The sequence below is a fragment of the Eptesicus fuscus genome, chromosome 6 (genome assembly GCF_027574615.1).
Source record: "Eptesicus fuscus isolate TK198812 chromosome 6, DD_ASM_mEF_20220401, whole genome shotgun sequence".
Classification (NCBI taxonomy): Eukaryota; Metazoa; Chordata; class Mammalia; order Chiroptera; family Vespertilionidae; genus Eptesicus; species Eptesicus fuscus.
This window is the reverse complement of record NC_072478.1, coordinates 58004736-58031185: the sequence shown is the minus strand read 5'-3', so window position 1 is coordinate 58031185 and position 26450 is coordinate 58004736. Positions and strand designations below refer to the sequence as shown.

At 41.3% G+C, this 26450-nt stretch overlaps 1 protein-coding gene across 6 annotated transcripts in view; it reads left to right on the top strand.

The window, feature by feature from the left end:
• Window positions 1–547: 547 nt before the first annotated feature.
• Window positions 548–26450, top strand: part of IL15 (interleukin 15) — a 65872-nt gene continuing 39969 nt past the window's right edge. For 2 of the 6 annotated variants that reach the window (XR_008556365.1, XM_028151067.2), the window contains exons 1-2: window positions 1090–1534; window positions 3907–4012. The gene's annotated coding sequence lies outside the window, so the exon portion shown is untranslated. The other 4 variants (XM_054717710.1, XM_054717709.1, XM_028151056.2 and 1 more) reach the window with 4 other exon arrangements.

Here is a 26450-nt window from a genome sequence, read left to right as displayed (position 1 = left end):
ATCAACTCTTTCATAAATATATTTTATGTACAACTTTGTGCAATCTAATATTTAAATCAATTCTAATATTTTTCTATTTTATTTTTAACCGTCAGGATGACATAGAATACATCGAGTCAGATAAATATTTTACTAAGCTCCTGGGAGCCTTATCATTTTTCCTATGACATAACCCTGAAAACTTTGGTGGATTTTCAGTGGCTCACAAGTGCGCCAGGTTCTCCCAAGTGCTTCCAAAACTGGGCGCGAGGCCTTTTCTCCTGACCCCGGCACGCAGATCACTTAGCCTAGGCAATAAAATACTACAATAATAAAATTTCACAGGATCCTATAAAATGGGGCCAAGTGTAATGTTTATACTCGACTACGCACTCGATCAGCGGACAAACTCATTCCCTTCACGTTCAGCCTCCGTGCCAATTGCCTTGGACAAAGCAGTTACCCAACATTTTCTCTTTAAGACTTCAGAGCCTTCCTTCCTTCTACCTTGCGCAGCGAGCCAAGGGGCTGGTCTGGAGAAGCCGCCCATTGCGATCCACACATTTCCCCTCTCCTCTGGGCAGCTTGGACGCGCACCACGCCCCGGCCTCCCGGCTTCTTTGGGGCAGTCTCCTGCGCCATGCCTGGCTCCGCAGACGCGGCAGGTGGGCTCCGGGCCATCGCCTCGAGCTATATCGGCAGATGCCCAAGGAGATACCGGCCGAAGCCGGAGACCAGCGCTCTCCGACCACCTCCCAAGACCCCTCCAGGTTGTGCGCCCTTGCGCGTGGTGGTGCCAGAAACCTGACCGGCGTACCAAACCCAGGGGAAGGGCGGCGCGACACCTTGGGTAGTTATCCAGGAACTGCCATCCCACCCTTCCCCCATCGCCTTGGGTGTTTATCTTCGCTTCTGCTCCTCACCCGTTTCTCTTTCACTTTTCTTTTCGCTGGGGGTTGGGGCTCCTAGAGTTCAGAGCGCTCACCCAGTTCCCTCGCTCTCTGTCGCAGAGGCTCAAAAGGAAAGGCAGTCGGGTGGCCGCGCCCTCTGGCTGCGCCACCTGCCGCCCCTCACCCAGCAGCCCGGACTCGATGGAGGTACAGAGCTCAGCCTCTCCGCTTTGGGAAGGGGGGGTGTTGGTGGTTGAAAGGGCGATAGAATTCCCCCAATAGTCTCCGCCTTGGACCCCTCCCACCTCCAGCTGGACCCACCCGTCTCTGCCGGCCGGCTGCCCCGCCCTCATACAGGGAGTACTTGACTGTGACTTCAGTTTTCATTTGCACTTCGTGCAGAGGTTTTTCACCTTCTGGCCCTTTATTTCTCTTGTGGCCTCTTCTCCCCATCCTCCGCTTCCAGAGGAGCGCAGATTGCTGGGCGTTCCCCAGTGCGCTCCTCTCTTTGCGTGTTGCCAGCTGCAGGTGAGACTCCAGGTGGGTTGGCGGAGAGCAGTGACGCGCGCCTGACCACCCTCGCCGCAGGTTCCGAGAGAAGACTGCATCTGGCTGCACAAAGCGCTGAGTTTCTCACCTCGTTGAGCTCAGAAAGTTCAAGAAAGGTACTGCATCTTCCCGCTTCTTCCCTGTTCCTTCCCAAACCCCCTGCAGGCCTGTGTGAGCCTGCGCGCGCACGAACACCCAGGACTGTCTCTACCTTTGCTGGCAAAATGAAATTACCCTCCTTTTCTTTGATCAGGAACCTTGCCTTCTAGGGAGAGGACTTTGTAGGAATAACTTTTGGCAGTCAGACCTGGGTCTGTATTTTTAGTTCCAACCCTGGACAAGACATCTGTCTCTTAGAAAAGCAGTATCAGAAACTTGGAAGAAATGCAGGAGATTTGCATTGCATTCGAATCCTTGTTCAAGGTGGTTTTAAATTAAATTCCAGTTAATTTTTTCAAGTGTTATTGAGACTGCATTTGCAAGTGTATACAACTTATTTTAATTTAACTACATAATTCCGTGCACTTAAGGGTTTCTTAACTTCTGTGTATGTATAAAGTACCATAAGGTTACTCTTCAGTGATGCTTATAACAGATTATTAAATAGTCAGACGTTTTGAAACTAGGAGTGAAGTGGTTGTCACTAGCTATTATTTTTCACTGTGTTTTTTTAAAGCTACTTTCTTTTTTATTGAATGTATTGGGGGTGACATTGGTTAATAAAATTATATCGGCTTTAGGGGTACAATTCTATAATACAGCTTCTTCCTCATGTTATGACACTGGTGATGGCGTCAACTTGTAGCTGATAGGCATCTTCATCTTGCCCATGTGCCCACAGAGGCTTTACTCAGTCTGGATGTTACAGCGCCCTGCTGGGTGAACTGGGCAATATAGATGAAATTTCAAACTCTTGCCTTTTCATGAAAAAGCCGGGTCAGTGGGTGTGGTTGACAGAAGGAGGAGGTACTAAAGAAAGAATGTAAAAAAATATATGAAAGGAAGGACTGAAGACAAAGCAATAGCCACTTTAGACTTTAAAAGTGATGAAAACTTTCCCTTCCTATAGTTAAGAAGTGTCAGAAAGTTCTGAAGTTTTTATGGTAGTGTTTTAATGTCATATTCTTATATTTCTCCCTCTGTTTTATGTTCTCAAAGTTTTAGTCGTACTCAGAATGGCCTTCCCTCCAGCCCTCTGCTCTGGCACAAAGTGACAGGAAGGGGTTGGGTTGGCCACTGGTCCAGAAGCCTGTGATAGGAAGAGTGTTCGCGGGATTCTACTCAGCTTTTTAAATGGGTTTCAGACCCAAAACAGTTTTTAAAACATTTGAATTCACTGCTCTGCTGATTAGGAGTGGAGACTCCAGAACTTGATTTGAAGTTATAGTTCTGGAATTTGGAATTTTCCTATGGATTCCTGGTGGGCTTAAGAAAAACAATGGGATGCTTTTTGTTTTAATCCATGAGATTCAGATATAAATATGAACAGCTGTATCACAAAACATGTTTGTCAATGAATGGCATGTTTATAAACTTCTTTGGAAGGTGGGGGAAATAGCAGTTTGAAGTTGATTGGAATAGTTTGATAACTGGGGGAATTTTAAACCCTAGGAGGTCCTCAGGTTTGCCTGCTCTGAGTAAACCTCAGGAAGACCGTAAAGGAAGTCCTGAAATTTGTGTATAAGTGTATTTTTCCAAGGAAAAGACCCATAATTCTAATCAGCTTTTTAAATGGGTCTTGGACCCAAAACACTTTTTAATACATTTTAAAATTTAGAAGACTGTCCTTTTTTCCTATCCTTACGGTTAAGTTTTGCTCATTCTCTATCTATTCTTTTGAAGGTTAGGTAATGATAATAGAGAATACTGTCTTTGGGCCCATAACTTGAATTATGGGAAATAATACTAATCCTAGCTAATTTTTTTGAGATCTTATTATGTATCAGATGTTGTTCCAAGAATGGATGTATTTTTTTAAATTGTCATAATAAACTTATGTTGTGATAAGGATTGTATTTTATAGCTCAGGAAATGGAAGTATAGCATAATTTAGTAACTTCCCCAAAGTTACAGCTAAACGGTGGTAGAGCTGGGATTTGAATCCCGACAGATTTGGTCACTGATATTTATGAAGGATGATACTATTTCCATAAAAATACTTCCCACAATTTAACAGTGACAGTCAACCCCTATTTCATTTTGATGCAGTGTTATAATGATAGAATGTTGAGTTTAAAGCAATGCTTACATGGTTCTTACATGATTGACATCATTAATTATATATTGCCTTTATGACCAAATAATATTCACAGGAGTGTTTATATGTGTTTGGTTATTTGGAGACATTTCATTTATGGCTCCTGAATGAAAACATTTGTCTAATTTGTACCAGTTTTTGCTGACAGAGCTTGACAAGTAGTGGGCAAATGTGGATTGATCTATATGTTTCTGTCTGTTGATCTACCTATCTATTCATCCATCCAAACAGAAACCTGGGATTCATGGGGAGATCAGGACAGACGACTTGCCCGTTCTATCACAACTGAGGCGACAGAGTCAGCTGTTTGAGAAGTCTGCTTTCAGAAGGATTTAAGGTATGACGGTTGGCAAAAAGCCAGCTTTTTTTCTTCAGCTCAGTACTAGCTCTTGGATTAATTTACCTAGTAATTGCAAATTGCTGCATGAGACTATTGAGACTGAACATTGCCTAAGTGCTTGCTGCTACCCTATTTGATGGATTGGATGGGAAAATCCCATAGGAGAGTTGAGAGAACATCTGGGATTGTAGCTAGTACTGAAATGTGTTATAACTATTGTATTTATTATTTGGCTCTATGTCAAGGAATGGTTTCCCTTAAAAAAAAAAAGTTGCTTAGTGCTGTAATCAGAAATAGAAAATAAGAGGCCCTTTGATCTCACTTGTACATATTTTATATCAGGAGGCAGGTATTTGTATGCATATATTTTCCAGTGTTTTTATCCCACTTTGAGTCTATTGGTGTCTTGCCAGTCATTTTCAGAAGAGCAGAGGGCCGTATATAAACCACATAAAAATGGACCAAGAACTCGGAGTCCCTATTAGCTGATCATGTTTAAATAATACACAATTGTTTCTTCCACCAATGCTGACAGGATGCAGGAAGATCAGGAGAATGACAGAAAGTGTTTACTCAGATAAAGGAATTGAAACTGAAAATGATCCTAGAAGAATATATGATGCTTGCAAGGTGGGGGGAGGGAGGGAAGCTCTACTTATCACAGGGACATGGAGAGAGACCAGTGACACATTCAAGGATCTCTTGTGTCATTCCTCCCCTTGCACACTGTTAGCACAGACTTCTGAAAATTTCAAATAATTATTCTTTAATTGAACATGTTACAGTTAGAAATCTTACAATATAGCTTTCCAATTTCTTTGACTTCCTTCGTCCTCTGCAGCAACAAAAATAAGTATTGAAATGTAATCATTTAAGAAATAATTTAATTGTTGAAAACTATTATTTATGTTGCTTTAAATATTATTAGTATGCAATTAACCAATATTACTCATTAACTTTTGATAAGAAATTATTAGGCATAAAACTAAACTATATTGGAAGTGTATATATGTACAGATGTAGATATGGGTGGTGTTGCGATCAAGGCTTTCTTTGGAGAGGGTTTCCCTAACATCCCTTTTTCAGATTGCCCCTTCATTTGGCAAGAGGCAGGGTGAGATTCTGGATGGGGAGAGAGATGCCTTTCTTTTGAAAAATGGGAGGAGGCTGATTATGAAAGGGGAAGAGGGAAAGGAGAACTTGCTAGAAATCTGCTTGCCTCAGGCACATTTCAGGCATATCACTCATAAAAATAGTGAGTCTGGAAACCATAAATAGTGGTTTCTTTAGAACTCTCTATGCCCATACAGACCTTGAAAAGCTGTCAGCTTCCCAGGAATGCCTACACTTCACTTTGAAGGTCTCTAATCTAGTTCATACTTATTGCCCACCCCCACCTGCTTAGAGGGGCGGGGGTGGGGCTAGGTTCCAGCGGGGCGGGGCTTGGGGGCTTGGGAGCTTGGATGGCTTTTGCAGTCTAATCTCTTCCATCCTCAGCTCTGGTCACACTTTCTCTGGGCTCTATACACATTTGCTATGTGTCAGCTTTCCTGTGTCCCATTCAAAATGCCCATCCTCTGTAGCTTTGCCGCCCCTTCTACTGCCCAGGCTGAATGATTTTCTCCCTTATATGAATGTATTTGGTGCTGTCTGCATTCCCCTATAATAGCTTTTGTCTCTGTAAATTCATCCTATTATGTGTTTGTCTCTGCAGTTATGCTTTAAATAAAGATAGGACAATGTGGCCTGTATGCCCAGCCAAGGGCAGGTCACATTGACTTTTATTGACTTCAGAGAGAGTAAGTCAGGTCACCCAACAGCTTGCCAGCTAAGTAGAGGAATAGAAAACATAAGTAATATAGCAATGTTACAATATTATAATAAAAGCAGTATTTTAGGGAATTTGGTCTGGGGTAGGATTTATTGAGGAAAAAACACATTAGAGGTAAGGGAACGAGCCATAAATTCATGGAAGTCTTTCAGGTGTGTAATCTCCTTCCTATCACCTGCTCAAGGGCATAGCTCTAATAATTCACCCTTTCTCTCCACCATCACTACTTTCCACTCTCTGATGGGTCTTTCCCATCACTATATAGCCATGCTATATTTTTTTCCCATTAAAAAACACACACAAAAAACGCTCATGCTTCTCTCCCTAGTTTTTCTGTCCCCATTTTATGGAAAATTTTCAAAGTCAATTGAGTTCTCTGTCGCCAATTTCTCTCTTCTTAGTCTCTCTTGAACCAGCCAGGTTGTGGTCCCCACTGCTCCACTAAAAATGTACTTGTCAGAGGTTCTAAGAACCCCCGTGCTAAATGCAGTGGTCAGTGCTTGTCCATGAGAGATGGCTCTTGTTAGCAGTTGAGCAGGCTGCTTCGTGTTCAGAGAGAGTTAGGAATCTAGAGACCTTTTGTGTTCCCCCTTTTGTTTTGCTGGTGGTACTTTTTTTTTAGTAGAATTTCTTATAAATCTTGGGGGCTTCCTGTAAATTTTTTTATTCCTTGAGAAAAAGACATAGCCACAAAACTCTTAAGACAGGCTCCTCTTGACTTTGACTGCAAGTCAGGATGCTGAAGGAGGAGCCCTTGGGGTTTCAGAGGCGCTTCTGTCTCCCTGACAGAGCCTACGAGGCACTACATTTTAAATCTTTCTGAGGTCTTAATGAGAGATTTTTTTCCAGCCACACACTTGATTTGATCTTCAACCTGAGAGCACATGGTGCTAATAGACCCCCGGATGTGATTTTTGCCCTAAAACTACTTCTTTCTTTAATAATCTTTTGATGCCTAGACAAGCAAGCATGACAATAAATTTTCTTTTCCAACCTAGCGAGTCCTGATTTCCTCTAAATTCTGCTGAACATTTCAGTTCATCTTTCTCTTCCTGTAATTAATCCTAGGCAGCTAAATGAAGTCAGTTATCACATTTAGAAATCTTAAGCATGTCCACAGTTCATGAGTTACATTTCCTTAATTCTGTATTATTGTTGGTGACAGCATTACCAAACATCTTACTATTATATAACACTAGAGGCCCACCTACGCCTGGCTGGCAATCAGGGCCGATGGGCGCCTTCTGGCTGCTGGCTGGGGCCTTCCTTCATTCCACGCCACACCCTGGTGGTCAGCACATGTCATAGCGAGTGATCAAACTCCAGTCTCCTAGTCGAACTCCCGAGGGGACAATTTGCATATAAGGCTTTTATATATATAGACGAGTAGCCCTCTCTCTGATAATAATTTCATCAGTGCCCTTCTAGCTGACAGTGTCCTTGTCTCCCTTCAGGTGTTTCTCCACCACCTGGTCTCTTATTAATTTTCGTGCCAGTTCTTAATTGCTATGTAATAAACTACCCCCAAATTTGTTCAAGGTTTCCAACTTAGAAATTTGGACAGAAAAAAAAAAAAAAAAAGGCAATGACTTGTCTTCACAAGGTCTATGGTCTCAGCTGGTATGTCTCCAAGGCTCAAGGACTGTCTGAGATGGCTTAAGACATTGGGTAATATATATGGGGTCTCAGCTATGGCTGTTGTCTGATTCCTTCTTCTCCACTTGGCTTTTCCACCAGGCTAAATTAGGCTTTCTCACAGCATGATGTTCTCACGGTTGTCAGACTCCTTACATAATATCCAGCTTCTATAAAATAGAAAGTGGTATGGAATTCCCAGGCTGTCACATTTGTCTCATTCTATTGGAAAAGCAAGTCGGAAGGTCCTCCCAGATTCAAGGGGTGAGGACATTAACTCTCTCTCTCTCTCTCTCTCTCTCTCTCTCTCTCTCTCTCTCTCTCTCTCTTTAACATCATCTCTTGATGGGTAATGTTGCCATGCTTGTTCATGGAAGGAAGGCATTGATTGATGGCAGCTATCTTCTGGAAATCTGCCACACATTGTGATCCTGTTTAAACAGTAATTCAGTCATGCCATTCCTCTATTCAAAACTCTCTACTGCTTTCTCACTTCACTTCATTAAAAACCAAACTGCATTGCAATGGTCAGTGAAGCGATAAGTGATTTCTATCTCCATGATCTCATCCACTACTTCTCCCTTAGCTCATCAATTCAGTCACATTGGCAAGCTTTCTATTCCTCAGCCACACTGCTCTATCCTTATCTAAGGGTCTTTGAACTTGGTGTCCCCCTGCCTAGAATGCTGTTCTCGAAGATTTGACCCACTCCCTTAATCCTTCAGAGCTTGGCTCAAATATCCCTTTTGAGTGAGGGTTTCCCTGACAGGTGTACTTCAAACTGTACTGCCGCCAGCACTCTGGGCTTAAACTCTGCTCCATATACCTATTACTATTTGACATACTACCAGGTTTTTACAGTATCACAGCCAAAACTCTTAGAGTCAGAAATGTTTAGAATTCAGAGTCTTTTGCAGATTTTGGGAAGGTAATTGTTATAGACTGAATTGTGTCATGCCCTTCCTTCCTCCCTCCAATTCATATCTTGAAGCCCTAACCCCAATGGGATTGTATTTGAATAAAGGGCTTTCAGGAGATAATTAAGGGTAAATTAGGTTATTATAAGGGTAGGCTCTTAACCTGATAATGATGGTGTCTTTATAAGATTCAGAAGAGATACCAAGAGTGGACATGCAGTGAAAGACCGTGAATAGACATACTGAGAAAGTGGCTCTCAGAAAGGCAAGAAGAAAGAACTCACCAGAAACCAGCCCTTCCAGCACTTTGTTCTTGGAGTTCCAGCCTCCAGAATTGTGAAAAAAAAAAAAATTTTCTATAGTGTAAACCATCCAGTCTGTGGTATTCTGTGATGGAAGCCCTAGCAGAGCAGCCTGAGAGTGATACAGATGCCTTTAATATATACCATGCAGCAATCAAGCTGATTCAGGTACCTCCCCAAAAGTGAAATAAGTGCAGATTATAGTCTTATGTCAGTTCAGTTTATGTTTGGTTAACCTATGAATTAAGTAAAAACTCAGTTTTTAGAGCCTTTTTGATTTAAGTTTTCAGATAAGGGATTTAAATACATTGTATTTGATTCTTTAATACATGCCTTTCTCTATTTGAATGTGAGCTACAGGAAAGCATGTACTTTCGTTATTTTGTTCGTTGCAATAACTATCATTTGTCATAACACATGGTAGGCACTAATAAATATTTACAGAATGGGTGTTAAAGAGGGGGGTATGTTAAAAGTAAAGGGGAATAGAAAGAAGAGTTATTTCAAAGAAGATCAAATTCATTTCTGCATTGAGTTGATCTGTTTCCTTTCACAACAGGCTCTTCTAATTACTTGACAGGCCTTGATTCAGTGGGAGGAGCAAAGTGCCAAGAGAGTCCGGTGACCTCATCAAGATTTTAATCTTGGGAGACAGGAAAAATAAACATTGGAGAAACAGATATTCTTTATAGCTGGGAAAGGGATGAACTTGATTTTGCAAATATTAAGACTGAGATAAAAGTGGAATATGCAGTTGCATACATCCTGTAATTTATTAGAGATACTAGACTGAAGATTGGGTGAGTTATTTGTACAGATATTTTGTTTTTTGACTTAATAGTAAAGATCGACTGAAGCAACTGTCAGAGTATTTCCTCAGGAGGCCAATGCATGTATAAAAGGTTGTGGGAAGAAGACCAGAGGGACCTTTACATCACTGTGCTGGGCTCTGATAGAAAAAAAAAACGTTCAGAAAATGTCTTCAAAGGAGGTGTTGGCCAGTTGTTAGGTCTTCAGAGAGAATGTCAGACTTCACACCTTCCCGCCTTTGCTTCCCTGTCATACTTACTCTGTCTGATGCTCTCACAATGGATTACATATCCTCATATAGCTAGTTTTATGTACTCATCTTTTCTCTTTTAATTACAAATAATTGACATAAAACATTATATTAGTTTCAGGTGTATAACCTACTGATTCAATATTTGTATAAATGGCAAAATGATCATCACAATAAGTTTAATTAACATTCATCACCACACATAGCTGCTACATTTTTTTTCCTTGTAATGAGAACTTTTAGAGACTTATTCTCTTAGCAACTTTCCAATAGACAGCACAGTATTGTTAACTATAGTCACTATATTGTACATTACACCCCCATGCCTTCTTTATTTATCTGGAAGTTTTGTACCTTTTAACAACCTTCAGTCATTTTACCCACCCCCAACCCTGCCTCCAGCAACCACCAATATCTTCTCTATATCTATTAGCTCATTATTTTAAAAACATATCCACTTTAAAGAATCACTTCCATATGAAGTTCTCCTGGCAAACCCCCAACTTTGCCACCTCTCTGGCCCCCTGAAAAATATTGACCACACCTCTCCTTTATGTTCTCTCCACTGATACTTTTCTAACACTATGTGCAGTATTTTACAATATTGACTTGTGTTCACATTGCCTCTCTGTGGTAATTGGTAAAGACGGTCCTAAGGACGGCCAGAATGTGATGGTGGAGTTGGATGGTGGAGTTAATTATGTTCTTTTTGTTGTCAGTAATTATCACACATTGCTGAGGGGTCACGTAATATAAGGTTCTGAGAAAAGGAGCTTGACTAGATTTAATTGGAAATAAACCATCAGTGATCCCATAACTTATGGGAAACCATTCCCAGCATATTCAAAAAAAGGCAAATACAATTTATTGAGGGTTGAGGGCCTAATTGGGGCCAAGCTACAGATAGAATCCTTATATTCATTATTTGGATGATGCTTATGAGCTCTTTAGATTAGTATGACCTTCATAGAACTAAAAAAAAAAAAAAAAAAGGACTGTTTAACATTGTGTGCCAGTTTGTTCACTGAAGGGATACTTTTACAAATTGCAAAATAAGTTCTTTAATAAATGCAAGGGAAAAAAACAAGGCACACCCTATTGTCTAACTTGCTTCAAATTAAAAACTTTTCATTTTCCTAATTCCAGTTACCAAATGTTTTGAAAAAAAAAATTTCAATAGACAAAAACAATGAGAGAATTTTATAAAAATAGTAGTAGCCTATATAATAAAAGCCTAATATGCTAAGTGTCTGGTCATCTGGTCATCCATTCAACCAATCAAAGCACAATATGCTAATGATATGCTAAGGCCACTCAACTGCTCGCTGTGACATGCACTGACCACCAGGGGGCAGACAGTCGACCAGCCACTGTGATGTGCACTGACCACTAGGGGGCAGATGCTCTGACCGGTAGTTTAGCTTGTTGATCAGAACTGAGTGAGATGGGCCAGACATGCCCCAGAGCCCTCCAGCAGTCTCTCCCTGGCTGGCCAACCTCCCGCATCCCTCCCCAGCCCAGATCGTGCACTGGTGGGGTCCCTTGGCCTGGCCTGCACCCTCTCTCAATCCAGGACCCCTTGGGGGATGTTGGAGAACAGGTTTTGGCCTGATCCCACAGGCCAGGCCAAGGGACCCCACTGGTGCATGAATCCATGCAGCAGGCCCTTAGTAGTTGATAATTATTTAGTGCTTCTTCTCTTGAGAATGCAAGAGAACAAATACACAGTCATAACAACATTACTCTGTCACTTTAAAATTTGTAATCATTCCAAATGTCAGATTTTAAAAATCTATAATTTATATCTTTAGAGTCTACCCCTAGGAAGTAAGTTTCTAGTTCTTGTTGTTTTGTGAAGGGCCTTTAAAACTTCAGACATGTGACTTTATGATGATTTTAGGTTTGATACTGAGGTATTTCTCTTCTAAAACCTTGACCTCTCTTCATTCAAGGCACATTCAAAGTTTATAAAGCATTTGCTTTCAGGCGAAAGATTTGAATCCAGGTAGGCTGGCAACAGACCAGATTGAAGAGCCTACACTATTGTATTCTGGATTTAACAACCCCATGACTCTCTACTCCTCCAATACCTCATTCCCCAAGGTTCCTTCCCAGACTTTTGCTCTAGGTACCCTTCTGTCTGGTGGTAGTGATGGGATGAGCAAGTGCTTAGATCTAAGGTATAGACACATGCAGTTGTGTTGCCAACTGCATAAGTTCTGTGTGCCCCACAGTTCAGGCCCAGACTGCAAGTACCAGTCAAGGTTAAGACATGCAGTGAAGCAGGCTTCTCCCAGGTCCTACCTTTCATGGAAAATGAGGGTGAGAACAAGATACTGTCATTTAGAACCCTCCTCTCCATCTCCCTCTCCACTTCTGGGTTATGACCAGCTCTGAGCTGCCAAACAATTCCCTTCCCCTCCCATGGGGATTTTCACAGATGTGGCATCAGTTCCTGAGCATTCCACAAACCACCTTATTTCTCTGGAACCTACAGGGCAGATTTCCAAAGAAGGAGCCAGTTGCCCTTGCTGGTTTTTCATCTAACTGACATCATATAAGAAACAGTAACTATATAAATATATGATGCTATATATCAACCCACACTGGGCAAAGATCCCAAAAATCTGAGCAATTGCGCTGTGATGAGTTATGAGGAAGCAGAACTGTCTCAGAGCAGTTTTGGATGGCATGTTTACTTTAGTTGTTCTGACCCAGAAAGTAGCAGTAGGCAAATAAGTGGAATGAAGTAGACTGCATCATAGAAGTATTTTGCCGGTGGTACTAGTGTTGTTGCAGGATAGCTACATCTAAGATAGAAAATTAAAACAAGCCAAAATCTACAGCCCTTCAGTTATTGTCAATACATATGGGGTTATGAAACCTCTTCCTGGCCTATTGTAAACCTAGATTTTGGGGATAAGTTGACCTCTTTTGAAATTGGAGCTAACATGGAGAGGCAGCACAATGGATCACGCATGCCTTGTGCTCTCTTTTCACTGAATGAGCTACTAGTGAAGAATTGAACTGGGAACCCAAGACACATGGTCAACCCCAATATTACCTCTTTGTGTAAAACTGCAACAATACATTTAGTTTCTCTGCACTTTGGTTCTCTTCTGGAAAGTTAGGATGATTAGACTGGATGCATTAACTCAGGTGTCAAATCTGAGGGTTTTGAGGCTTAATACAAGGTAGATGGATTTGATCATATGCTGCTAACCACTCTGTGACTGTCACAGATGAACCTAGGCACTGGAAGGGACTTCAGACATAGAACAATCTGGCCTCCTTATCTATACTAATAAAAGTGTAATATGCAAATTGGTCGTGACGCCCTCACAGTAACAACCCAACAGCAGGCTGCATGGGGTGACAAGGCCAGCAGGAGTGTTAGTGAGGGATGACCAAACGACTGACCAGCAGGCTGTGTGGGGCGACCAGGCCAGTAGGGGGGTTAGCAAGGGACAACCAAACAACTGACCAGCAGGCTGCATGGGGCAACCAGGCTGGCAGGGGGGGCAGTGAGGGGCAACCAGGCCAGCAGGGGGGCACTAAGGGGCAACCAGGCTGGCAGGGGGAAAGTTAGGGGAGACCAGGCTGGCAGAGGGGGGCAAGTTTGGGGTGACCAGGCTGGCAGGGGGGCAGTTAGGAATGATCAGGCAGGCAGGCAGGTGAGCAGTTAGGAGCCAGTGGTCCCGGATTGTGAGAGGGATGCCCAACTGCCAGTTTCGACCTGTTCCCTGGGATCGAGCCTAAACCGGCAGTCGGACACCCCCTGAGGGATCCCAGATTGGAGAGAGTCCAGGCTGGGCTGAGGGGAACCCCCCACCCCATGCACAAATTTTATGCACTGGGCCTATAGTTTTAAAGATAAAGAAACTGAGGCTAAGAGACATGAAGAACCCTGCTAAGGCCACTTAGCTATCTAAAGACAAAACCAGGAGCAGGCAAGTTTCTGGCTTCCAGTCCATTCCATGGTTTTGTAAATTTGGAAGGTTCCCATTGTCATCAAAGAGCCTTTAGTCTCAATATTGCATGAACTATGGTTTTGGAAATTATAACATGCTAATGATGCATAGACTAGAAAGATGGTAGTCTGCATGGAGTCTAGTAAATGACAGGATGGTGAACACCTCTGTCATGTTTACACAAGTACAAAGCAGTGATTCTAATAAAAGAGAAAGATGCAAATTGACCGTACCTTTCTGATGCCCACCAGCCAATCAGGAGTGAGTATGCAAACTAACCCAACAAAGATGGTGGGTTAATTTGCATACACAGGCGTCCCACATTGCCCTAGCTGCTCAGGCCTCTGGGCAGCATGGGAAGGCGGAAAGGTGGCTCGGGGACAGAGCGAGCTGGTGATGGCAGCCAGGGGAAGGAAGGCCCATTCTTACATGAATCTTCATGCATCAGACCTCTAGTATTCTATAACTGAGTGGAGATAATTTTCTATTTTGTATTCTAACCTAGATGATATATTCTACAAGACTTTCCAGTTTCCTTTGTTCTCACTCCACTGTTTGTCAAGAAATCTTCTTATTAGCAATTTGATCATTTATGTTAATAGTGCAGCCTCAGTTATTTAAGGATGGCCCTGGTTCAAGAAGTGGCCACCCACTTTTAGCCATTATATCACTCCACACCTCCTTCTAAAAAATAATAAAAACCCAAAGAACACCCAGTAGAAAGGGTCAAAATCTTAAAGACTGTAACAAATGTGAAATCTTATAGAATGAATGAGGCACATTGGGTGTTTGAAAATGTCTATCAGCTCATTTTCTTTGCATAAAAGCCGAGGATCATGAAAGAGAAACATGAAAAACAAAGAATAGAAAGAAGAAAAACATGCTAATCTATTTATAGTAGTAGTTTTAAGAACTACTATTTAAATAAGAACATTTAACGAGACCCATGAAAGAGGAGGTAAAGAACTCAAACTGTCTGTCTCCAAATGTAGGGGGAGGGGCAGACATTCTGATAGTGTAGGGGCAGGCATTCTGATAGCAGTGTCCCAGGTAATTAGACACAACACTGGGGGGTGAAGAAAGAACCAGCAATGCCATGAAAGGCAGACAAGTCTGATGTCCAGTCCAAGGAAAAGAAGGCCAGCAACCATACAAACCACACTGCAACTTAAGGGTCCAAGCATTCGACCAGTTGCCAAATAAACTACATTAATAGAAAGAGTCTGCCCCTTAGCAGTTGTGTAAGCACTGTTGCTTTGCTATATAGACTGGGGAAGTTTAGTTTACTTGTCACAAGCAGCCTGTCAAGCAATGCTTTAGAAACAAGACCTATGGGACTTCTACTGCAAATTTGTGGGCACTGTGTTGATTCAGAGATCCAAAGTTCAAGGTACATTTTACAAAAAAGCCAAGTATTTGGAGTGAGAGACACTAGAGGCCTCGTCGGTAGGAATAATTAAACCCTGGCAGAGTGACAACCAGCTCTAGTGAAACTGTCTGGAGACAGGGGACTGAGGGATTATGTGGTCTAAAGTGCATCTACGTTTAATAAAGGATCAGCTTCGCCTTAGACTTTTTAACTTAATTGCAAGTGTTATTTCTGAGGATTGGGCAGTGGTACCTCTTTGCTTCTATAAGGGATGGGTGAGAAGCAATAGAAATGTTAGAATCCAGCGGGAGATGTGTGGTGTAATTAAGCTGTTGCTTTCACTGATAGGTTATTATCATCAGGTAATAAGAAATGTGCATCATTCCAAGTTGTCATATGGCATCGAGTGCTGCAACAGATGAGGTATGTCTTCCGTGGCAGCAGCAAGCAATCATATAGAGATGGGTGCCATTATGGCTGTTATAAATCATAACATACACTTTAATAGTTAAACAATTATCTATAGTGGCATACTGGGAAATTGTTTGGTAATGATTGGCTGATTTTTATGTTGAAGAATAATTTTTATATGAATCTTTTTATATAAATACCCGAACAATTCAAAAGAAGAAAATTCTTTTTAAACATATACTTGGGAGCTTTTTATTGGTTGGCTCATTTATCTTTAACTAGAAATATTTGAAGGACCAGAAAGGCATCAAAATAGCTTTATAAATATAGGGTGTCCAAAAAAAGTATACACATGCTTTGAATAATGATAAAGGCAGTGTTTATTAAAATACATTTCATTTTTAAAAATGAGCTATCAGCTGTTAAGGTGTGTATACATTTTTGGGAGAAACCCTGTATATATAATATTTTATACATATATATGTAGCATTCCTATTATATGAAGATGTTGCATAGTAGGACCAAAGAGGTAAAAACTGGCCACTAGATTTAGACCTCTCTAGTTTTCTGTTGTTGGAAGCCACAAGTTAACAAGGGATAAAAGGAAAATCTTTCTTCCTGAAGGGCTAAAACGACAAGGCTTCTCTCCTTTCTTTCTCTTTCCTTTCTCTTGGTATTGTTTCTTTGTCCACTTATCTCTCTTTCCTCACCATGATTTTCATGTTCTTCGAATCTTAGCTCAACATTACCAGCAGTAAATACCTGACCTTGACCTACCTGGCTGTCTTCTTCCACTTCAATTCTGCTGTATTAGCTGTCCCTTTCCATGACCGTTTGACAGCCTTTTTCTCTGTGAGAATTTTAAAATGACATCAAGGGGTATGTCTTGCCAAATGTTCATTTCAAGAAAAAGCTGGCACCGGGGCGTAAGTCAATCACATCACTAATGCACGTTTAATTTGCCAACATTTTGTCATAGCAAGGCTTCCCTGAAGAAGAAATTAGTGCAAGTTTTATTCACTGTAAAGTGGCACTTTAATAACACTGAACTAGGTGGTAAGGGTGTTAATGGCCATTTTCTTCTTGCCAGTCCTATGGGAGGGTGGAACAGCCTGATGTGAGGGATCCGATGACTGGCTCATGGTGAGGTGTTATCTTCACAGAGTGATAATCACTAATAGGAGGTGAGACTTTTGAGTGTTCACTCTATGTCAAGGCCTATTCTATGTAGTTTGCATGAATGAGCTCACTTTAACCTTACAATGACCAGTGAGGTGGGTACTCATATTGTCCCCATTCTGCAGAGGGAGAAACTGAGGCCCTAAGAGATTCATTAACTTTCCCTAAACCTTAAAGTTAGTAAGTGGCTATGTCAGAATTCAAATCCAAGTCTGTTTGAAACCAAAGTCGTGCTATAGCTAGATCACAGTTGTACAACAGAAACTTCTGCAGTGATGAAAATATTCTGTGTCTGGCAGGTGTGGCTCAGGGGTTGAGCATCAATGCACACACCAGGAGGTCACCAGTTCGATTCCTGGTCATGGCACATGTGAGGATTGTGGGCTTGATCCCCAGCAGGGGGCGTGCAGGAGCAGCCAATCGATGTTATTGTTTCTCATTGACGTTTCTATCTCTCCTACTCCCTTCCTCTCTCTCTAAAAATCAATAAAAACATTTTTAAAAAATGTTTTGAATCTGCTGTGTGCAGCATGGTAGCCAATAACCACACGAGTACTTGAAATGTGGCTGGCTCAACTGAGGAAGTGAATTTCCAGTTTCATTTTACTTTAATTAACTTATGATTATATTTAAGTAGCCATATGTGGCTAGTGGCTACTAAATTGGACAGCACAACTCTGGATACTTTTTGTATGTTGCAGACTACAAGCTAATGGGAAAACCAAGCCAGGAAAATACATTAATAGAATATGTTATTCTTTCTCCATTTCTAGAGTTACCCAAGAAAAAAGACTGTCAAATCTGTTGCCATATGGAAGATTTAATTTAAAAATTAATTAGTGACTGCCTCCTCTGGTTCAGGCACTGTACTAGGTTTTGAGCATTCTAAATTACTAAGCTATGGTTCCTGTCTTCAAGGAGCTCATTATCTCAGTAACTCTGAAGAATATGTTACACATTTTTTCCCCCAGAATTTCTTCATAGGTAATAGCACAAAAATTTATATCTCTCCTTTCTAATTCTTTGCAGTTTTGCCTTTATTTTTAACTAGAGGCCCAGTGCACGAATTCATGTGCCAGTGGGGTCCCTTGGCCTGGCCTGTGGGGTCAGGCCGAAACCGGCTCTCTGACATCTCCTGAGGGGTCCCGGATTGGGAGAGGGCACAGGCCAGGCCGAGGGATCCCACTGGTGCACGACTGGGGCAGGGGAGGGATGCGGGAGGTTGGCCAGCTGGGGAGGGACTGTGGGAGGGCTCCAGGGCGTGTTTGGCCCATCTCACTTAGTCCTGATCGGCTGGACCCCAGAAGCAAGTTAACCTACCATTTGGAGGATCTGCCCTGCTGTGGTCAGTGCACATCATAGCAACTGGTCAACCGGTCGACTGTCTGCCCCCTGGTGGTCAGTGCACGTCATAGTGAGCAGTTGAGTGCCTTTGCATATCATTAGCATATTACACTTTGATTGGTTGAATGGCAGACCAGTTGACTGGACACTTAGCATATTAGGCTTTTATTAAATAGGGTATTTTCTTAACAAACATAGACTATTCTTTTTTTTACTGCAAAATAGACTTATTGATGCCAACTCTGAAATGTTGCTGGAACCACTCTCCTCATAATCCATTTACATTATTCATTTGAGAAGTGTCAGTCCTGTAGTGTTCTGGTCACTTCCAATTATTTGCCTAGTCTGTTTAAAATCCCAACCTCATCTCCATATGTACCTCCAGTTGAAGTTATAACTGTGGGACTAGTAGGGGAGGGGGAGGAGTGCCTTCTAGCTTTCTCTTTCTAGTTCTAATTGTTGGAAGTTAGAGACTGAGAGGTTGGCATAGGACCAAAGGTCCAGATGTCTCCTGCTTAACTAGGCCATCCTCTGTTGGTTGTTGCTTCTTTTCCTGGCTAATAGTAACTAATCTTTGGTACTTTCTGTATGAGAAGGTTCTAAAGTTGGGCTCTCTTATAGGATATGTGTGTGAGTTCTTCCACACTACATATAGTGGCCTCCCCACTGGCCTTCTGTGGGTGATCAGGCTTAACTTTCCCTGGTCGTACAGCTCAATAGTTCTGATTATCTGAGTCCCATTGGAGGCCAGACTTGATCACAGCTTTGCTGGATCAAACACTGGAAACAAAATCTGATACTTTTCTCCATTATTTTTTTCTTTTGCCAGGTAAGTTTAAGAGCAAATCAATAATACCATTAGCTGATATGATATCCAGCCAAGGGATAAAATGCCAGTCTGTATTAATCATCTCTGGCTGCCATAAAAATACCATACCTGGACTTCTGGAGGCTGGGAAGTCCAAGATCAAGATGCTGGCTGATTCAGTTCTCTGATGAGGACTCTTTTCCTGGATTGCAGACGGCTGCCTTCTCACTATGTCCTCACGTGTTGGGGAGGAGAGAGGAAGCAAGCTCTCTAGTGTCTCTTTTTATAAAGGCACTAATTTTATTATGAGGGCCCAACCTTTATGCATTCACTTAACCTGATTACCTCCCAAAAGCCCCACCTCCGAATACCGTAACATTGGAGGGTAGGGTTTCAATGTGAGAATTTGGGGGAGACATAAATTCAGCCCAAAACATAATCTCTCTGTGTATATCCACATAGCAATTTTCATCCTGCCCTCGGCTTGTGATTTCAATCTTTGTCTTTCCCTGACTGGTATTTTAGTCTCCTGTATATGGACAGGGGTTGGGGTCTTGAAGTGGAGTTAGTGATTTGTAAGTCATAGACATATTAAGGGTTTGCCTACCTCTGAGTTAGTCCTGGAACAGGTATCTGACCTAGCTATGAAACTCCCTTAGACTGTGGGTCATCCTAATGCTTCTTTATTCCCAACATTGGGTTTTAGTTATCAGTTCCAGGGAAAATTAAAGCTACATTTAAAATTATATTAAAATATCATTCCTTACCCACCCTCTTGAATTCTGAGCCTCCACAAAAAAACACTACTTCAAGGCTACCTACTTACTGAATTCTTTCCAAGTTCCTTATCTTCCTCATCTCTATAGAATTAATTGCTTCACTCTATTTTTACATGGGGCTTTCTTCACTCTTCTATTGGAACACTAACAGCTTTATTTAGTTGTTTGAAGTTTTCCTCCCCACACAGGTTGGTGAGTTCCTTAAGTATTAAAACCAGTTATTAGATCATCTAGTATAGGTCCTTATATACAGTTTTGAGTAAATATTTTTCAATAAATAACGCAGGAAAGTACCAGTATGCAAACATATATATTGAAAGTCTAAACTTTTGGACTTAGAATTATATTAACCTTTATATCAGTAACAGTCCAAAATAAGATCATACATAAAATTTTATTATTAATATAGATATTCTTTATATCATGAACCATTCTGAACTTTGGTTAAAGTGTTTCTTGATTTATTTTATAAAATAGGAATTATAATGCTTAACTCTTTTAAATGCTGTAATTAAGTTACACTACCTTTTAAGTAGGAAATGTACTATTTTATGGTTTCCTAATGGTATAATCTGTTGGCATATTTAAACTCCTTCAAAATGACATATTCCTTGAAAACATGATGTATTTTACTACTGAGTGTCTGCAGGGAGACTTTGTCACTTCACTCTTAGAATAAATGTTGGCAACTTATTTTCAGCATCTTCCTTAGAGATGGTCAGTAACGACATCGAGTCCACAAACACATTTGACATCACATTTGTTTTGTGGGATTTTTGTTTTTTTTTGTGTGTGAGAAAATAAAAAGCATTTTACTAGAGAACTGTATGAAGTATAGTTAAAAAACTTAATATAGTTTCTTTTAAATAATGTATGATTATTTGTCTTCCAAATGAAATAGTCAACATGGATTTGAGTTAAGTTATGGGGAAGTCTGAAGGTTTTAGAAAAATTAACCCCCCAAAATTCCTATTGACTTCTGAAGCTTTCTCCATATGAGTCTTCCTGTTTTTTCTAGCCTGATCTGTGTGGAGGTAACTAAATGTGAGGATGGGAGAATCAGCCTATATAATAAAAGCCCAGTGACCATAACGGCAGAACGACCGCTCGACCAGTCACTATGAGGCGCACTGACCACCTCTCGGTCCCTTTCCCTAGCCAGCAGGCTCTGATCACTGATGGCAAATGTGGACCTGGGGTGGGTGGCGGTGGGGGGCAGGACTGGCGAGCAGGCAGAATGGGCCAACCTCTTGGTCCCTCCCCCCAGCCCGCAGGCTCCGATCGCCACCAATGGTGAACAGGGAACCGGGGTGGGTTGTGAGGGATGCAGGCAGCGCCAGGCCAAGGCCTCTGCCCCGCCGGTCACCACACACACACACAGGATGGCAGGGGTGGAGCCGGCGAGTGGGTGGAGCCAGTGAGCGGGTGGGAACAGCCAACCTCTCAGTCCTTCCCCGGCTGTCAGGCTCCCATTGCTGGATGGCGAACAGGGAACCAGGGTGGGTGATGGCAGGGGGTGGTTAGCTGCCAGCAGTCAGGGAAGACGGCCCTGATTGCAGACTAGGCCTAAGGACTGTACCTGCGCACGATTTCGTGCGCCGGGCCTCTAATTCAATATATAATTTTAAATCATTTTACCTCTCTCCTTGACTTCTACAGAATTCATTTCCACATATGGCCATCTGGTTCTTTGAAGCAGTGTCCTATCATGTGCCATGCTGGTAATATCACAGGACGCAGAGAAGTCAATGTTAGCATATAGCCAGCCAACAGGAAGTCATGTAAGTAAGGTTTTAAGAATTATATCAGGCAGTATAGATTTTTTAATGTAAGTATTTAATGAATAATAATGAAGATGTGGCAAACCAGGTGAAGTTATATATAGGGTGTCCCAAACAATGCATATATACACTTTTAATATTTATAAGGTAGTGTTTATTAAAATATATTTCACTTTCAAAATTGAGCTATCAGCTGTTGAAGTGTGCATACATTTTTTGGGCACCTATACATACTCAGAAATTTTTAAATGAGCATCTTGGCTAAAAAGGAAAGTGCCATTTGTCATAGAATATTTAAGGCATTTTCTGAGGACAGAGAACATTGCATATATCAGAGGTAGGCAATATATATTTTTTTCTGAAAAGAGCCAGGTGCTAAATATGGTAGGCTTTGTAAGCCAAATGATCTTAGTCATAACTGCACAATTCGGCCTTATTGTTGTTTGGCAGTCATAGACAGGATAGGCGTGGCTTTCTTCCAACAAAATCTTATTTACAAAACGTGATAGGTTTGGCCTGTGGGTCATAGTTTGTCCACCCTTGGCACGTTAGATGAAGACATTCTACATCTCATTTTCTGTTATTATTTAGGTTAATTTGAAAGGAACTGGAGAGCTTAAAATTAAATAATGAATACAATTCAACTACTCAATTTCTGAGTGTCTTTACCACTGTCAAGAAAGTAGAGAATAATGTAGATTAGGTTTTTTGAATGGCATATTGAAACTTTTAAAAAATATTTTGGAATAATGTAAATTGAAGTTCAGCCTCAAGAACTAAACAAAATAAAGTTACAGACATGGAAACCAAAGAAACTGACTCTTTCTTGATAAAGTGAACACACATGTTTATTTTATTTTTACTTTCAGTAATTTTAGCTCCTTCAGAAAAAATCCTGGAGCATGTGTATACATCAGGAAAAAATATGAAATAAAGGGTTTATGAAAACTGAAACTCTTTACAAGAATCTTAGGAGGAAAAGGTAAATTCCTGTCTTGGGCAATCATTTCTGGCATCAGAAAATAATAAGTAAATTGAAAGGAAAAGTATGAAGAACATGCTTTTTTCCTATAATTACCAACAAAGTAAAAACTTATCCTCTAACTTCATATTCTTCCTTGAAACTGCTCTATTTCCTAGAATTTTAATTAAGAATTCCCCAAACTCAGGAAATGTACTGACAGTCTTAGGGATTAACACATACTAGGTATTGCTACCATTGAGGAACCCAGCAATCATTAAAGAAGTAAAATGTCAGGATAAAGTAGGGTTCATTCTAGGAATGAAATACTATGATTTCTATTGGAGTAATTCATCATATTCATTGATCTAAGGGATAAAAAGCATATGTTAATCTCTACAGATGCTGAATAGTCATTGACAAAATTCAAGTCATTCTGGATGTTGAAAAAAAAAGATGACTCAATAAAGTAAGAGTTAAACATATTATGACCATGACAATCAACAGACTATTTATGCAATAACTTACACATACACAAACATCTGAGCCCGGACACAGCCTTATAAATAATGTCAAAATGCTACAGGCTTTCTGCTGTGTCTGCTATAAGTACACAAATGAAATAAGGGTGCATAGTCCTCACCATTAGTGACGTTCTGCCTGAGTTATTAGTCAGCAAAGCTAGACAGGAGAAAGGAATGTGAGGATAACTCTTAGAAAGGTGAAAGTAAAACTATTATTTGATGACTTAATACTTAGAAAACCCAAAAGAAGCTAAAATGTTTCAATTTCAACATCTAAAAGAGAAAAAAGATAAATCTAACACATAAAAAAAAATCTTTGGTTGGCAAAAACAACATATAAGCATAACCAATGGACACAGACACCAGGGGGTGAGGGCATGAGCGGGGGTGGAGGAGGGTTCACTGTGTCCATTGGTTACGCTTATATGCATGCATATAAGTCCTTTGGTTGATCTCTCCCCCTTGCTGGAGGGTCCTTGACCAGGAATCGAAACTGGTCAAGACTGAGGGCTGATGCTCTAACCACTGAGCAACCTGGCAGGGCTAGAATGCCTTTTTTTTTTTAAAGCTGGAATTTGTCATATGATGTGAGATGAGAATATTCTTCTTATCCTAAATAGCTAACCAATGGCTTCTCAGAATCTTTGTTAAATAATGTTCCCTTACCTGCTATGTCATGATTCAGTGTTTCATTAAGTCATCTATTCATACTTCAGTGAAAAATTTATTTTTATTTGTGGTAAATTTTAACATCTACTAGGTCTAGTTCCTATTTATTACTTCTCTATCTCAAAATTATTTTCGCCAGTGGATTTTTCCCCATCAACTTTAAGATCATAGTGTCAATTTAACTTTCTATATCCACTTTTATGTCAAGTTCACTTATTTCTTCTGAGATAATCTTACCTAATAATAGACAAATATGTAAATTGACCGTACCTTCGCTATGCCCACAGCCAATCAGAGTGAGTGAGTATGCAAATTAACCCACCAAAGGTGGCGGTTAATTTGCATACGAAGGCAGGGCGGGCAGCACCATGGCCTGCTTCCGGGGGTACAGGTCCATCGGGAGTGGAGGAGGCCCTGCGGGCAGCGCCAGAAACCTCCCACAAAGTACTAGTCCATGGCCAGGGAGGCGGTGGGGTGGGCAGCGCCAGACGGCACAGGGGGGTCTGGGTTCATCGCCGCCCCGGGGATGCGAGGCCGGACCCGCCTAGCCACTCCCATGGGGCTTTGGGAGCATTGCCGCCCCAGGGAGGCGAGGCCAGACCACCTAGCTGCTCCCGGGGGTCCCTGGGAACATTGCAGGCATGGGGTTGCTGAGACCCAGACCTGGCCTCTGGCCACAGATTCATAGCTTCGCGAGACCAAGGGGATCTGCCTCATCTGCAGAGAGACAGAGGTTCTGCAGTGCCCCCAGGACGCGGGTGGGCCCAGCCAGGGATCAAGGGGCATGGAAGGACTCCCGGGCAGAGGGGCAAGGACCCTCACCCCTGAGGCGGGGGTTGAGGGGTGGTGCCACCTCAGTGGAGGGGTGCTGCACTGCAGGGTACTGGACTGACTGATGTGATTCAGACAAGCTCCCAGTGCTAATGGGCCTCGCTCAGGCAGCCTTCACACTTCAGAGGCAGTGACTCCTGCTCCTGCCTTGACCCAAAAGCAAGACCGCGACACCCTGCCCCATGACAGAGCATGCCTAGGCAGTGAGTGTGAAGCCTTCCACCTGCTCTGGAGAAGCAGGGGCAGTAAAGAATGGGGGGCAGGGGACGGGGAGAGGAAAGAATATGGAGCATCCACAATGAAGAGGTGCTTGAGAAAGAGGCTCGGAAACCTGACTGGAAGGTTTGTTCTGTTTGCTGGGAGGCTGCCCCTTAGGAAGCACAAAGAGCATGGCTCTGAGGGCTTCCTGTGTAATGAGTCAGAATTGGCCTCAGTTTCCTGGTTTGTAAAATGGATGAAGCGTGTCCCAGTGTCTTCACTGAGCTTTGATGGCCAATTGAGATACTATATAAAGAAAATGAGGGAAGAATTGAGAAAGAAAAGGAAGGATGAGCAACACAAAGGAAAGACTGAAAGGAACCTGTAAACCCATTGTCACTTAAATAGGGAATATAGTCAATAGTGTTGTAATGATGGTATGATGCCAGGTGGGTACTAGAAATATCAGGGAACACTTTGTAAAGTATATGATTGTCTAACCACTATTCTGTAACTAATATAAAACCTGAAACCAATACAAAATAATATTGAATGTAAAGAAATGAAAATTGGAGTGAAATTTTTATAAATTTCAAAGTTTAAATAAAAGCTGCAAAGAAAGGAAGGGGAGAATAAAAATAGTGTTTTTCATTTTAAAGAGTTGTCTTTATATGGTGCTTTTTTATACTTTTATACTTTTCTAAGTCATTATCTCATTTTAATTTCCGGGCAACTTAAAGAGAAGATAATTGTTCCTTCCACTATTCAAAGAAAGGAAATCTTGGTGTCTGGTCCTAATGATTCAATCATCAAGCCCTTATTGTAAAGCAGGGTTAGTAAAATTTTCTGTGCAGGGTCATATCTATACTAATAAAAGCCTTGGGGATGATCAGGCCAGCAGGAGAGGGTATTTGGGGGCAATTAGGCCCGCAGAGGAGCAGTTAAGTGTCAAATCAGGCCAGCAAGGGAGCAGTTAGGGGGCAATAAGGCAGGCAGGTGAGCGGTTAGGAGCCAGCGGTCCCGGATTGTGAGAGGGATGTCCAACTGCAGGTTGGGATCGGGCCTAAACCTGCTGTTGGACATCCCCTGAGGGGTCCCATATTGGAGAGGGTGCATGCTGGGCTGAGGGACACCCTCCCCAGTGCATGAATTTCATGCACCGGGCCTCTAGTTTGGAAAAATAATAGCTCTGTAGTATATAGTATTCCCATCCAGGAATACAGTATACTTCTCAAATTATTTAATTGTCTGATTTCATTGACTTTTATGTAAATTCAGTACATTCCTTATCATATTCATTCCTAAGAATGATATAATTTTGTCATTAATATGGACTAAATAATTTTTCTACATATTGCTAAGATATAGAATGATGAATATGAAAATTTTTGGTTATTTAATCTTTATTTATAATTTATTTTGTTCTAAACCATTCTATAGAACTTGCTATTTTAGTTCTTATGATGCCTCATGTAATTTGCTTAGTTTTGTTAATTAAATAATTATAGAAGAATATACCAGTAGTGGTTTTATTATTTTGAATAACTATAAGTATAGTTTCTATTTTTCTGCCATTATTTGTGCTAATCAGAAATTCCAGAAAAATGCCAAATAATATCACCAGGGTATCTTATTCTGATTCCTGAATACAATGGGAATACCTATTGTGATTTGCTAGTAAGCTTGAAGTTGGTATTAGATTAAAAGAGATTTTTATTATCTTAAGAAATTATTATTCTATTCGTTTGATTAAGAATTTATTTATTTTTTTTTAAAAAAAAGAACAGGTGCTGACTTTTGTCAAATGCATTTTTAGGGCACAGTTGGTACAGTGTTTGGAGATCGGCTCACTAGAATTTGAAGTC